This window comes from Equus quagga, chromosome 2 (genome assembly GCF_021613505.1).
Source record: "Equus quagga isolate Etosha38 chromosome 2, UCLA_HA_Equagga_1.0, whole genome shotgun sequence".
Taxonomy (NCBI): Eukaryota; Metazoa; Chordata; class Mammalia; order Perissodactyla; family Equidae; genus Equus; species Equus quagga.
The window spans coordinates 42,738,065-42,752,243 of NC_060268.1; the positions used below are offsets into that span (position 1 = coordinate 42,738,065).

General features: G+C 37.6%; 1 pseudogene; it reads right to left on the reverse strand.

The window, feature by feature from the left end:
- Positions 1 to 1,909: 1,909 nt before the first annotated feature.
- On the reverse strand, positions 1,910 to 9,595 carry LOC124235131 (elongation factor 1-alpha 1-like; annotated as a pseudogene).
- Positions 9,596 to 14,179: the final 4,584 nt, after the last annotated feature.

The window sequence follows — 14,179 nt, forward strand, 5'->3', positions numbered from 1 at the left end:
TTTAAGGTAAATTAAGATGCCTACAGCTTCTATGAGATTCTTATATGTTGCTGTTGGTGCTGTGGCTGCCACCCTGTGTTCATTTTTCTTTTCTTTTTTTCAATTTCGGTCCATCATTATGGGTCTTTCTCTCTAAGTGAGATTAAATTCTGCAATAATTGGTAGAACTGGAACAAGTGCATCTTAATAGAAACTTTTGTTTTCTTCCTGTGCAGTCAGCTGGACCCCAGACACTGGATCATCCTCTCTTCCAATTCCGGGGGCATTTATGCTGTAATGATTGTGTAAAAGGCATAGTTTAAGTAGTCGTAGGAAATACAAAGATGAATCAAATAATATCCTTGTTTCAAGAGCTTGTGGTTGAGGAGAGGTGTCAATGGTGTCAGCAGTGGTGGAATACGCTGTGTACAGGTTCCTTTGTGTGTGTGTATAATTTTTAAATCAACTTTCCATTTTAGAATAGACTTAGATTTATATAACAGCCATGAATATGGAATAGAGACCTCTGATATATCCCACACCCAGTTTTCCCTATTATTAACATTTTGCATTATTATAGTACATATAGCTAATGAACCAATATGGATACATTATTATTAAGTGAAGTCCACACTATATTCAATTTTTCTTTCTTTTTTAAAATTACTGTCTTTTCTCTGTTCCAGGATCACTTCCAGAATATCACATTACATTTAGCCATCATGTCTCCTTAGGATCCTCTTGGTTGTGACAGTTTCTCAGACTTTCCTTGTTTCTGATGACTTTGACAGTTTTGAGCAGTACTAGTCAGGTATTTTGAAGAATGTCCCACAACTGGGTATGATGTTTTCCTCATGATTAGACTGAAGTTATAGGTATCAGGGAAGAAGACAAAAGAAGTAAAGTACCACTTTCATCGCATTACATTAAGAGTGGCTTGCTATCAACAAGGCGTATCACTGTTGAGGTTGACCTTGATCACCTGACTGCAGCAGTGTTTTCAAAGTTTCTTCACTGCAGTTCCTGTGATTTTTATGTACCCTTTACTTTGACCAAATCAGGATTGTGTAGAAGCTTCCTTGGACTTTCTGTTTCAAGTCTAGCCTCTTCAACTCCTGAACCAGCTCACCTTCCTCCCATTTCCAAGATTTTCTATAGATTTTTTTTGTCTTTTTTGTGGGCCAGATACTTGTTTGATGTCACTCATGGAGAAATATCCATTTTGGAAGTGGAGGGTGCTTTTGTTTTGTTTGTTGTTTTTAATTAGTGACTCAGGTTATCTTTGAAGTTAAAAATCTTAGTTTAAGAGCAACCAAGCTAAGGAACGCGAAAAAGAAGACTAACAATTAATTTTATGGATTCACAAAATTGTAAAATAAAAGTAGCTTGATTTCAAGTTAGAGATGCAATGCACATGTGTTGTTTAAAAAGTTAGAAAACAGAATTTTAGAAAAAAAGAAACAAAAACCACCTGTAATTACCAAGAGATAATTACTGCTATCAATTGATTACCTTCAGTCATTTCTTTTACATTTCTATATGTGTGTATATTTATCCGTGTACCTATATACCAATTTTATTTTGATTTTTTGGGATGATCTTATAGGTATAGTTTTGTATTTTGTTTTTTACACTGAATTATTTTCTCATTAAACTCTGTTTTAATGAGTGTCAAAGTTCTGTAACATATTTTTGGTCAAATTGTTTCCATTAAAAAGTACTGATTATAAAAACTAATAACTTAAAACTGCCACAGAAAAAAACTAATGATCCACAAAACATCCTCTTTTTCCTGTGAAGCTTTTATACTACATTGTTGTAATTAACCAGAATTTTACTATTAAACTTAAACGGCCAATTGAGACAAACAGTTCTGAAACCTTCTTCCGCCACTGAGGCGGTCTAGGGTGACAAGTACTAGGAATAACATTCATTTAGCCTACTGAATTTTACGGGCAGACTTGGCGACCTTACCAGCGCTAGCAGTCTTTTTTCTCCACTGATTTGATGACACCAATAGCAACAGTCTGTCTCATGTCACAAACAGCCAAATGACCCAGAGGAGGATAGTCAGAGAAGCTCTCAACACACGGGATTTCCAAGAACCATATCAACCATGGCAGCATCACAAGATTCATGAATTTGAGGCAGGCCATTTTCCAGCTTCTTAGAAGAATGGTGATCAATCTTCTCCTTCAGCTCAGCAGACTTGCAAGCAATGTGAGCTGTGTGACAATCCAACACAGGTTCATAGCCAGCACCAGTTTGGCCTGAGTGTTCAGGGTAATCACCTGAACAGTGAAGCCAGCTGCTTCCATGGGTGGGTCATTTGTTTTTTTATTATTATTGAGTTCATAATAGTTTACATCAATGTGAGATTTCAGTTGAGCATTCTTTCTTTCTATTTTTCTTTTTTGAGGAAGATTAGCCCTGAGCTACCATCTGCCTCCAATCTTCCTCTTTTTGCTGAGGAAGACTGGCCCTGAGCTAACATCCATGCCCATCTTCCTCTACTTTATATGTGGGACACCTACCACAGCATGGCTTGCTGAGCGGTGCTATGTCTGCACCCAGGATCTGAACCAGCGAAACCCGGGCCACCAAAGTAAAATGTGTGAACTTAACCGCTGCGCCATGAGGTCAGCACCCCCCCACATGTTATTTCTTGACTGTCACCACATAAGTGCTCCCCTTCACCCCCTGTGCCCTCCTCTACCCCACTTACCCTGGTAACCACTGAACTGTTTTCTTTGTTCATGTGTTTGTTCTTATTCCACATATGAGAGAAATGATCTGGTGTTTGTAATTCTCAGTCTGGCTTATTTCGCTTAGCACAATTCCCTCCAGGTCCTTCCATGTTGTTGCAAATGGGATTAATTTGTCTTTTTTCTGGCTGAGTAGTATTCCATTGTATATATATACCATATCTTCTTTATCCAATCGTCAGTTGATGGACACTTGGATTGTTTCCATGTCTTGGCTATTGTGAATAGTGCTGCAATGAACATAGGGGTGCATATGTTACTTTGGATTGTTGATTTCAAGTTGTCTGGGTAGATACCCAGTAGTGGGAGAGCTGGGTCATACGGTAGTTCTATTTTTAGTTTTTTAAGGAATCTCCATACTGCTTTCCATAATGGCTGCACCAGTTTGCATTCCCACCAGCAGTGTGTGACAGTTCCCTTCTCTCCACATCCTCTCCAACATTTGTTAACTTTTAGTCTTAGTGATTACAGGTGGTATCTTAGTGTAGTTGTGATTTGCGTTTCCCTGATGATTAGTGATGTTGAACATCTTTTCATGTGTTTATTTGCCATCTGTATATCTTCTTTGGAAACATGTCTGTTCATGTCCTCTGCCCATTTTTTGATCGGGCTGTTTGTTTTTTTTATTGTTCAGTTGTGTGAGTTCCTTATGTATTATGGAGATTAATCCCTTGTCAGATATATGATTTGCAAATACTTTCTCCCATTTGGTGGGTTGTCTCTTTGTTTTGATCCCAGTTTCTTTTGCCTTCCAGAAGCTCTTTAGTCTGATGAACTACCACTTGTTTATTTTTTCTTTTGTTTCTCTTGTCTGAGAAGACATGGTATTCAAAAAGTTCCTTTCAAGTTTAATGTCAAAGAGTGTACTCCCTATATTATCTTCTAGGAGTTCTGTGGCTTCAGGACTTACCTTCAAGTCTTTGATCCATTTTGAGTTTATTTTTGTGTATGGCATGAGATAATGGTCTACTTTCCTTCTTTTTCATGTGGCTGTCCAGTTTTCCCAACACCATTTTTCAAAGAGACTATCTTTTCTCCATTGTGTGTTCTTGGCTCCTTTGTCAAAGATTAGGTGTCCATAGATGTGCAATTTTATTTCTGGGCTATCAATTCTGTTCCATTGATCTGTGCACCTGATTTTGTACAAGTACCATGCTGTTTTGATTACAGTAGCTTTGTAGTACATTTTGAAGTCAGGAATTGTGATGCCTCCAACTTTGTTCTTTTTTCTCAGGATTGCCTTAGCAGTTAAGGGTCTTTGGTTGCCCCATATGAATTTTAGGACTTTTTCTTCTATTTCCATGAAGAATCTCATTGAGATTCTGATTGGGATCGCATTGAATCTGTAGATTGCTTTGGGTAGTATGGACATTTTAACTATGTTTGTTCTTCCATTCCATGTGCATAGAATCTCTTTCCATCTCTTTATGTCATTATCAGTTTCTTTCAGTAATGTCTTATAGTTTTCATTGTATAGGTCCTTCACCTCCTTGGTTAAATTTATTCCTAGGTACTTTACATTTTTAGTTGCAATTTTAAATGGAATTGTATTCTTGAGTTCTCTTTCTGTAAGTTTGTTATTAGAGTATAGAAATGCAACTGATTTTTGTAAGTTGATTTTGTAGCTTGCAACTTTATTGTAGTTGTTAATTATTTCTATTAGTTTTCCGATGGATTCTTTGGGGTTTTCTATATATAAGATCATGTTGTCTGCAAATAGCAAGAGTTTAACTCCTTCTCTCCCTGTTTGGATTCCTTTTATTCCTTTCTCTTGCCTAATTGCTCTGGCCAAAACCTCCAGTACTATGTTGAATAAGAGTGGTGATCGTGGGCATCCTTGTCTCGTTCCTATTCTCAGGGGGGTGGCATTCAGATTTTTCCCATTGAGTGTGATGTTGGCTGTGGGTTTGTTATATATGGCCTTTATTATGTTGAGGTACTTTCCTTCTATCCCCATTTTGTTAAGAGTTTTTACTATAAATGGCTGTTGGATCTTGTCAAATGCTTTCTCTGCATCTATTGAGATGATCATATGGTTTTTATTCCTCAATTTCTTGATGTGGAGTATAATGTTGATTGATTTGTGGATGTTGAACCATCCCTGTGTCCCTGGAATAAATCCCACTTGATCATGATGTATGATCCTTTTGATGTATTGCTGAATTCAGGTTGTCAAAATTTTGTTGAGGATGTTTGCATCTATGTTCATCAGCAATATTGGCCTGTAGTTTTCCTTTTTTGAGTTGTCCTTTTCAGGCTTTGGTATCACAGTGATGTTGGCCTTGCAGAATGTGTTAGGAAGTGTTCCTTCTTCCCTAATTTTTGGAATAGCTTGAGCAGGATAGATATTAAATCTTCTCTGAAAGTTTGGTAGAATTCCCCAGGGAAGGGGTCTAGTCCTGGGCTTTTATTCTTTGGGATGCTTTTGATTATTGTTTCAATCTCTTTCCTTGTGATTGCTGTATTCAGAGTATCTGTTTCTTCTTGATTCAGCGTTGGGAGATTGTAAGAGTCTAAGAATTTATCCATTTCCTCAGCATATAGTTCTTTGTAGTCTTCTCTTATAATCTGTTGCATTTCTGTCGTGTCTGTTGGTATTTCTCCTCTTTCATTTCTAATTTTGTTTATCTGAGCTTTCTCTCTTTTTTCTTTGTCAGTCTGGCTAGGAGTTTGTAAATTTTATTTATCTTTTCAAAGAACCAGCTCTTTGTTTCATTGATCCTTTCTACTGCTTGTTTGTTTCAATTGCATTTATTTCTGCTCTGATTATTTTTATTCCTCTCCTTCTGCTGACTTCAGACTTTGTTTGTTCTCCTTTTGTAATTCAGATAGGTGTAATTTAAGATTGCTTATTTGGGATTTTTCTTGTTTGCGAAGGTCTGTCTATATTGTGATGAATTTCCCTCATAATACAGCTTTTGCTGCATCTCATATGAGTTGGTATGTTATGTTATCATTTTCAATTTTCTCAAGGTATTTTTAGATTTTTCCTTTAATTTCTTCAATGATCCATTGCTTGTTGAATAGCTTATTGTTTAATCTCCACATCTTTGTACCTTTCTCAGCTTTTTTCTTGTAATTAATTTCTAGCTTTATAGTATTGTGAATAGAAAAGATGCTTGTTATTATTTCAATTTTCTTAAATTTATAGCGGCTTGCCTTGTTTCCCAACATATGGTCTATCCTTCAGAATGTTCTGTGAGCACCTGAGAAGAATGTGTATTCTGCTGTTTTTGCACAGAGTACTCTATATATGCCTATTAAGTCCGACTGGTTTAACTTTTCATTTTATTACACTGTTTCCTTGTTGATTTCCTGTCTGGATGATCTATCTATTGATGTGAGCGTAGTGTTGAGGTCCCCTACTATTATTGTGTTATTATTAACATCTTCTTTTAGGTTTGTTGATAGTTGCTTTATGAACTTTGGTGCTCCTCCGTTGGGTACATAGATATTTATAAGTGTTATTTCTTCTTGATGGAGTGTCCCTTTGATCATTATATACTGCACCTCTTTGTCTCTCTTCACCTGTCTTATCTTGAAGTCTACTTTATCTGATATAAGTATTGCAACACCTGCTTTCTTTTGTTTGCCATTAGCTTGGAATATCATCTTCCATCTCTTCACTCTGAGCCTGTGTTTGTCATTGGAGCTGAGATGTCTTTCCTGGAGGCAGCATATTGTCAGGTCTTGTTCTTTAATCCATCTCACCACTCTGTCTTTTTGTTGGAGAATTCACTCCATTTATAGTTAGGGTGATTATTGATATACGAGGGCTTAAGGTGCCATTTAATTTCTCATTTTCTGGTTCTCCTGCATTTCCTTTGTTTCTCATCCAGTGTGTTTTGTTTTACCCATTGAATTATGTAGTTTTTTATGATATGTTTGTTTTCTCCTTGTTTATTATTTGTGTTCTGCTTTTTTGTTTAGTGGTTACCATGAGGTATGTATTTATAATCTCGTGTATAAGATAGTCCATTTTCTGATGGCCTCTTATTTCCTTAGTCTAAACTGATTCAGTCCCTTTCCTCTTCCCCTCCCAAGTTGTTTTTCTCACATCTTATTCCATCTTGTGTTGTGAGTTTCTGATTCAAATGACAAGATTATCTTTGTTTTTGGTATTTTTCTTCCTTTTATCTTTAATGCTATACTTGAGAATTTGCTATCCTATTCTGATTCTGTCTACCTATCTATCTCCTTATCCCGTGCCTTGTGACCCCTTTCTCCCTTTTTCCTTTTTCCAGGTATGAGGGCCTTCTTGAGGATTTCTTGTAGGGGGCCTCTTGTGGCTACGAACTCCCTTAGCTTTTGTTTGTCTGGGAAAATTTTTATTTCTCCATCATATCTGAAGGATATTTTTGCTGGATAGAGTATTCTTGGCTGAAAATTTCTGTCTTTTAAAGATTTGAATATGTAATTCCGTTCTCTCCTAGCCTGTAAGGTTTCTGCAGAGAAATTTGCTGAAACCCTGATTGGGGTTTCTTTGTAGGTTACTTTCTTCTGTTTTGCTGCCCTTAGAATTCTTTCTTTGTCATTCATTTTTGCCAGTTTTACTACTATATGCCTTGCAGTAGATCTTTTTACATTGATGTATCTAGGAGATCTGGAAGCTTCTTCCACATGGATTTCCCTCCCTTTCCCTAGGTTTGTGAAGTTTTCTGTTATTATTCCTTTGAACACACTTTCTGCTCCATTCTCCTTCTCTTCTCCTTCTTGAATACCTATAATTCTTATGTTGCATTTCCTAATTGAGTTGGATATTTCTCAGAGACTTTTTTCATTTCTTTTTAGTCTTAGTTCTCTCTCCTCTTCTGTCTGGAGCATTTCAACATGTCTATCTTCTATTATCCAGATACACTTCTCTATGATGTCCACTCGAGCTTTCAGGGAATCTATATTTTGTTTTATCTCTTCCATTGTGTCTTTCATCTCTAATATTTCTGATTGATTCTTCTTTATAGTTTCAATCTCTTGATAAGTAGCTCCTGAACTCGTTGAATTGTTTCTCTACATTCTCTTTTACCTCATTGAGTTTTTTGATTATAGCTATTTTGAATTCATCGTCATTTGGATTAAATATTTCTGTGTCCTCAGGACTGCATTCTGGGTACTTGTCGTTTTCCCTCTGGTCTGGAAATTTGATATAATCTTTGATATTGATATGGAAGCTGGTTTGGATCTTATGCATCCTGATATTATTATCCTGGTATATTATGATTATAATATATCCTGATATATTTCAGGTACCACCTATTGCCACTTGGTGGGGGTCAAGAGCAGTATTCTGAGCCCTCTGCCTTCAGCTGTGATCGCAGGCAGTGGAACTGGAGCAGGCAAGGGCCATGAAGAGGAGGAGCACTTTCTCCTGAATGCACTCTGGTCTTTCTTACTCTGCTCTTGCTATCTGCTCTCCTGGCATATTAGCTTGATGATGTCACCCCCCGCAAAAGCTCTTGCCCAGTAGATGTCTTCCCTCTAGGCTGCATAGGAAGGTAGGGCCCTTGCCTCTAGGATCCTCAGGGGTCCTTGATGTTCCTACGAACAAACATCCCCTCCTCTGTTCCTTCTCTCTCAGAACCTCACATGGTCCTGGATAGCAGTCTTTAGGAGAGGGAGTGAAATTCTCTCTTACCCTGTTCCAGCTCCTCCAAGGGGGACTCCAGTCTCTCTGCCCTCCATCTTAAGGCTGCGTGTCTCTCCAATGTTTTTGTGCTGTGTTAGGATGTCCTCTGTTGGAGTATGGATGTTCCTTTTCATTGTATGTTGGAGGGGAGAAAATCCCAGGCAAGTTCACACTGCCATGATACTGACGTCACTCCCATTGGTGGGTCATTTTTGCTATCACCAGCCACGTTGCCACAATGAACATCTTTGACAGACACTTTCTTGACATCAAAGCCCACCTTGTCCCAAGGAAGAGCTTCACTCAAATCTTTCCATGGTGCATTTCAACATACTTTACCTCAGTTATAACATTGACTGGAGCAAAGTTGATGACCATGCCATGTTTGAGAACACCAGTCTCCACTAGGCCCACAGGGACAGTATCAATACCACCAATTTTCTCCATATCCTGGAGGAACAGACCGACGGGCTTCTCAGTTGGATGAATTGGTGGCAGGATGCAGTCCAAGCAACAAGCAGTGTGGTTCCTCTGGCATTGCCATCTTTATGGGTGATTTTCCATCCCTTGAACCAAGGTATGTTTGTACTTGGCTCCAGCACATTGTTACCATTCCAACCAGAGATTGGCACCAATGCTACTGCATCTGGCTTGTAGTCAATTTTCTTAACGTAGGTATTGACTTCCTTAACAATTTCCCTCATGTTTCTCTGGCTGGAGTGAGGCTCAGTGGAATCCATTTTAACACCAACAATTAGTTGTTTCAAAACCAGTGTGTAAGCCCAAAAGACATGCTCATGAGTCTGCCCATTCTTGGAGATAGTTTCTTCAAATTCACCAACACCAGGAGCAATGATCACCACAGCGGAGTTAGCTTGAGATGTGCCTATTATCACGTTTTTGATAAAGTCTCTGAGTCCTGAGGCATCAATGATGGTCATATAATACTTATTTGTCTCACACTTCCCCATGGAGATATCAATAGTGATACCATCTCACATTTAGCTTTCAGTTTATCTAAGACCTAGGCTTACGTGAAGGAGCACTTTCCCATCTCTGCAGCCTCCTTCTAAATCTTTTCTATGGTTCTTTTGTCAATCCCACCACATTTGTAGCTCAGATGGCCAGTAGTGGTGGACTTGCCTAAATCTACATGTCCAATGATGTCAATGTTAATATGAATCTCTTCTTTCCCCCATTTTGGCTTGGATTTAGCAGTGGTTTTCATAGTATCTGTGTTCTGGAAGCAAATCTGTTGCCAAAAAGCTATAATAAAATTATACATGGAGAATTTCCCCCTATTAATTAAGTTAAAAAAAGGCCAACTCCCCTATAAGCATTTAATCATACTCTTAGTGTTGGGAATTTTAGTTAGGGAATTTACAATTATTTCCTCTGTAACAAATTCTGTGATGAATGACTTTGAAGCATCTTTTGAACAATCCTTGACAGCATTTTTGATTCTTTCCTTATTGTAGTATCTATGTCAAGCTCATTAGAATCCACATTCTTGGAGGTGGGCAGGATTATACACTCCAAGATCACAGAATTTGCCATCTTCCTTTTTTGAAAACCAAGGTAACTAGGTGGCTGCCTCTGAAGGCATAGAATCTGGCATAATGTTCTTCCGTCTCTAAGATTCCATGATTCTATGATTATTGACTACTCTTAGAAGTTTTTTAATGGATTATATAATATTTTATACATATATAAATATAAGGAATGTATGTATACTCTCTCTACATATATATGCTTTAATGTATATATATATATACATTATATATATATATACACTTTAATATGGGAAATACAACTTAGACTAGGATCCTACAGAAATTAATTAAAATTTAAATGTCCTTAGAAATTGGATAAACTATTAAGCTTGGTATTTCAATTGATATGTTCAGTATAATTCACTCAGGAAGAAATAAGAAAAAATCAGAACACTATTTTGGGGCAAGTAAGTAGAACTTAAGAATGAGCTGGAGTGATTCTTTCAGTCAGATTCTATACAAATAGTTGAATAAGATCTAGATTACAAGGTAACACAGAAGTCAAAAACATGTGCTCACTATTTAAAATCAAGCTCTAAAAGGTGGGCATTGGAAATATGTAGTGATTCTCCCAGTATGGTTCATGTGGTTCTAGTCTTAACTGCTATTGTAGTGAGATTCATTTTAATCCTATTATTGATCTAAAAAATGAAGAATTTGGATATAGTCCATAGAATATGAGAGTAAAAAAAATAGCGATTAAAGGGTTGACTGGGAAACACTGAATTCTTTGGGGTTATTGAGTTTGGAGCAGACTAAGGAGAGACTTTCAATGTCAGTTTCTGACTGTATAGGCAAGACTGTGGTATGATTAACTGTGTGTGACTGATTTCAGCTTCCACAAAGGAAAAGGCATATTTACACAAGCACGAAGTGTTCTGGTCATTGAGAAGATGTAATAGGCTAGGAGACAGCTGCGATTTCTTATCAACTCTAAGAATCATTGTAGCTAGGAGAAAGAAGGCTCACTGCTTACTAGGAGAGGCCCCACAAAATGAACGGAATTGCAGAATAGAACAGTGTGTAGACAGGAGCTGTTGTCTGCCTCCCAGTCACACCGGTTTTAATTGGTACCACAAATAATGATGAGGAAACCATCTGTCCGTGAAAACCAAACCTCCCAATACTGAGCCCCACCCCATCCTGAGTCCTTTATAATTGGTTTGGGCCATTGCCTTCTCTGTTATTCTGTGCTTATTGTACATTAGCAGGAACTGACTGGCATCCATTCCCTTTGTTTATGTAGATGGCATCTGTGAACTGCAGCATGACATTTTTAGCTCATGTAATATAAATGCAAAATCCGTATGTCTATAAGTCACACTGATTTAGAAAGAAGTTCTACTTTCCCCCAGTGTAACAAGGTATCCCTTTGGAGTATGTTAAGCACTTTTGGGAACTTCATTTGGTCATTGGATCAATAATTCACTATTTGGAAAATTAATGCCTTAAATTATGTACTAAGTTCAAGTTGGTGGGTTACACAGATCTGAAACTCGGGCTACTGGTATTGTTAATTCCTCCTGAAGTATCTTGAATGGAGTTTTATAAGGATAAAAGAACAGTGATGAAAATGCAGATTTCCTTAATAGTCAGGGGACAGCTGAGTCTGGAATTTAGCTCAGGGCAGTCACAGCCCCTCACTTCATCTCTATCTTTCCTTATTGCTCTCTGACTCCAACCATAACCCCTCCACTCAGCCCTCGTTCTCGGACTCTGTTTATTTCCTCCTTCAAATTTTCACTGAATTTGTCCACTAACTTCTTCTTTTGAAACAATGCAGTGTAGTGCTAACACCTAGGGCTTTACAGTGACCTAGACATGAATTTCAAAGCAGCTCCATCTCTGTCCTAGTTCAGAGCTTTCACCAAGTTTCTTAACCTCTCTGAGACTCAGTTTCCTCAGCTGTGAAACTAACATAACAATATTTATAATGTAGGGATATTGGGAGGATTAAATGCAATAATATTTGTAACAGGTATACCCCATCTGGCACATACTAAAACTAAAAATTTCTAGGAAAAAATAGCTGTTTTTTTCTTATATGATCAATTTCTTCAAGTCTGGCACACTACTGATTATTCAGCAAATATTTATTGAGGACTTATTATGTTACAGCTTTGTGCACAATACATTGTGCTGAATAAATAGTTAATAATAATGATAAAAATAGACATGGTTCTCCTACATTCATGGAACTTACAGTAGATTCCCCATTGATCTAATAACAGCTTTTCAGGAAGAATGGGAAATGATACACATTCAACTATGTTTAATTTTAAGGTTCATCGTGATTTCAGTAATGTGAAATTGTGAGAAATGTATATACCCTATCATAAAAAATATTGCATAATTATTGTCCCACTCTAATTTCTGATCAACTTCTGAATACTGGTCATCATTTTGGATTTTCCTCTGGTTATATGTGTTCTATTCTCCAGCAGGCCTATTTCTCCTCAGTGTCCACACAGGTTCCACCCAACCCTGTGGTTGTTGGTCAGCAGTGTGTCAGGCCTTACTCCTACCTTTGTTACCCATTGTTGTGCTAATGCTGTGCACTATGCCTGAAAATTCCAGTCCTGCTGAGGTGTCGCATTCAGAGAAGCACAGTCAAGTGACCAAAAGTAATTTAATACAGTGCCAGCAATTGCTTTTTGCTTCTTCTTTTGCAGAACATGAAAGAATATCCAATCCTTCATCCCCAAGGCAGTGTGTCTCGATACGATACCCCATTCCTTCCCTCCCTCTGTCTCTCTCAAACTACTCAGCCTCTCCAAAGCCTCTCTATCTATCTCTCACATTCTTAATAGTCTTCTTGTTGGTCTTTCACCCCTGTGATTAAAATCAGAGAAAAAGGAAATGCCAATTAGGCAATGTCAGGATTTTTCCTTATTGGAGGCAAGAAAGGAGAGGCTGTGAATGTTGATTCATACATTAAGAATTTTGTTTCTCTCACGCAGCTATATCCTTTTGTTATTCTCACCTAAGGATTGGGCACAATGAGGCAAATCAGGATAAGGGGTGAGGATGGGATCCGCTGAAAGTGGGGAAAACTGACAGAGTTGGTCCCTGCAAATGCCTAACTCCTTTTGAGCACATCTCTGTAACCTTAGCAATTGGGTCTCCTTAACTCTCCCATATAGACTTTAGGGACAACCCCGGGCTTCGGCAGGAGCAACATAAAACCCTGTGGAAGCTGCTCATTGGTTCAACAGGAACTTAGTTTTACTGTTTATTCCATTGACATTTGAACCTCATTTCTCTGATAACATTGTGTTTGCCTGATACCCCAGGTTCCATTGATTGAGTTCTAAGTGCTAATTCTTTAAGAATTTTCCAGACATTTAGGGTTAATGTAGTAGCCACAAAACAATCATTTAATAATGTGCAAGGCTAGCAAAACACGAGTCAACATCCATATTAAAAATACCCATAACTTACTATGATAATTTGGCCTTTGCTATTTTGTGATCTTGTAATTTATCATATGTGCTTATTGATGTTTAGTCATGGGAATGTTTTAAATGGGGAATGTCAGCATAGTGGATTCACTCTATTAGAATAAGTACTGAATCTGGGGGAAATTGGGCCTCTAGGTCTGGGAAATGTACTTTAGAGAGGATTGCATCTTCAGATTTGTCTCATGTACCTTAGATCTTACCTGTAGGTAGGAAAGCTGCACGAGATAGAGTAAATTAGGACAGTGATATTATTGGATTAAATCATGACTTAATTATTCCGTTACTTGGGGCTACATAATCACTGAGCCATATCTTTTGATAATGTTTCTTTAGACTCTCTGGGAGTAATCAAATTTAGAGCGATGTGCTGTCATGCTACTTCTAAGAAACATTTTGCGTGCCTTCCTTGGTGATTGGTTAGTGATGCCTCAGAGAATATTGTTTGTGTAACTTTCATTAATTATTTTACTTCAGACATGATGAAAGTGTTTCTAAAATATTCAGTTGAGATCTAAAACAAAACCAGACATAGTTTGGGATTCAGAGCCCCAAAGGATTTGTTTCAGGAGCAAAACTGTTTCCGTGGAGTTACAAAGTGTATCTGAAGTTTATAGTTTAGTTAAATTTATCAAGTATTTATAAAGTTACTGTTTAAAATATGCTAAACAGTTTTGTAGGGACTCTCAGACATTTGGTACTGGAGAAAGTTAGGTTTAAAGGCAGCCATCTGTTGAAACTGAAAGTACTAGTTATTCCATGGCTGCCACTCAAAGTTTCACTGCGTAATTACGCTGGAGT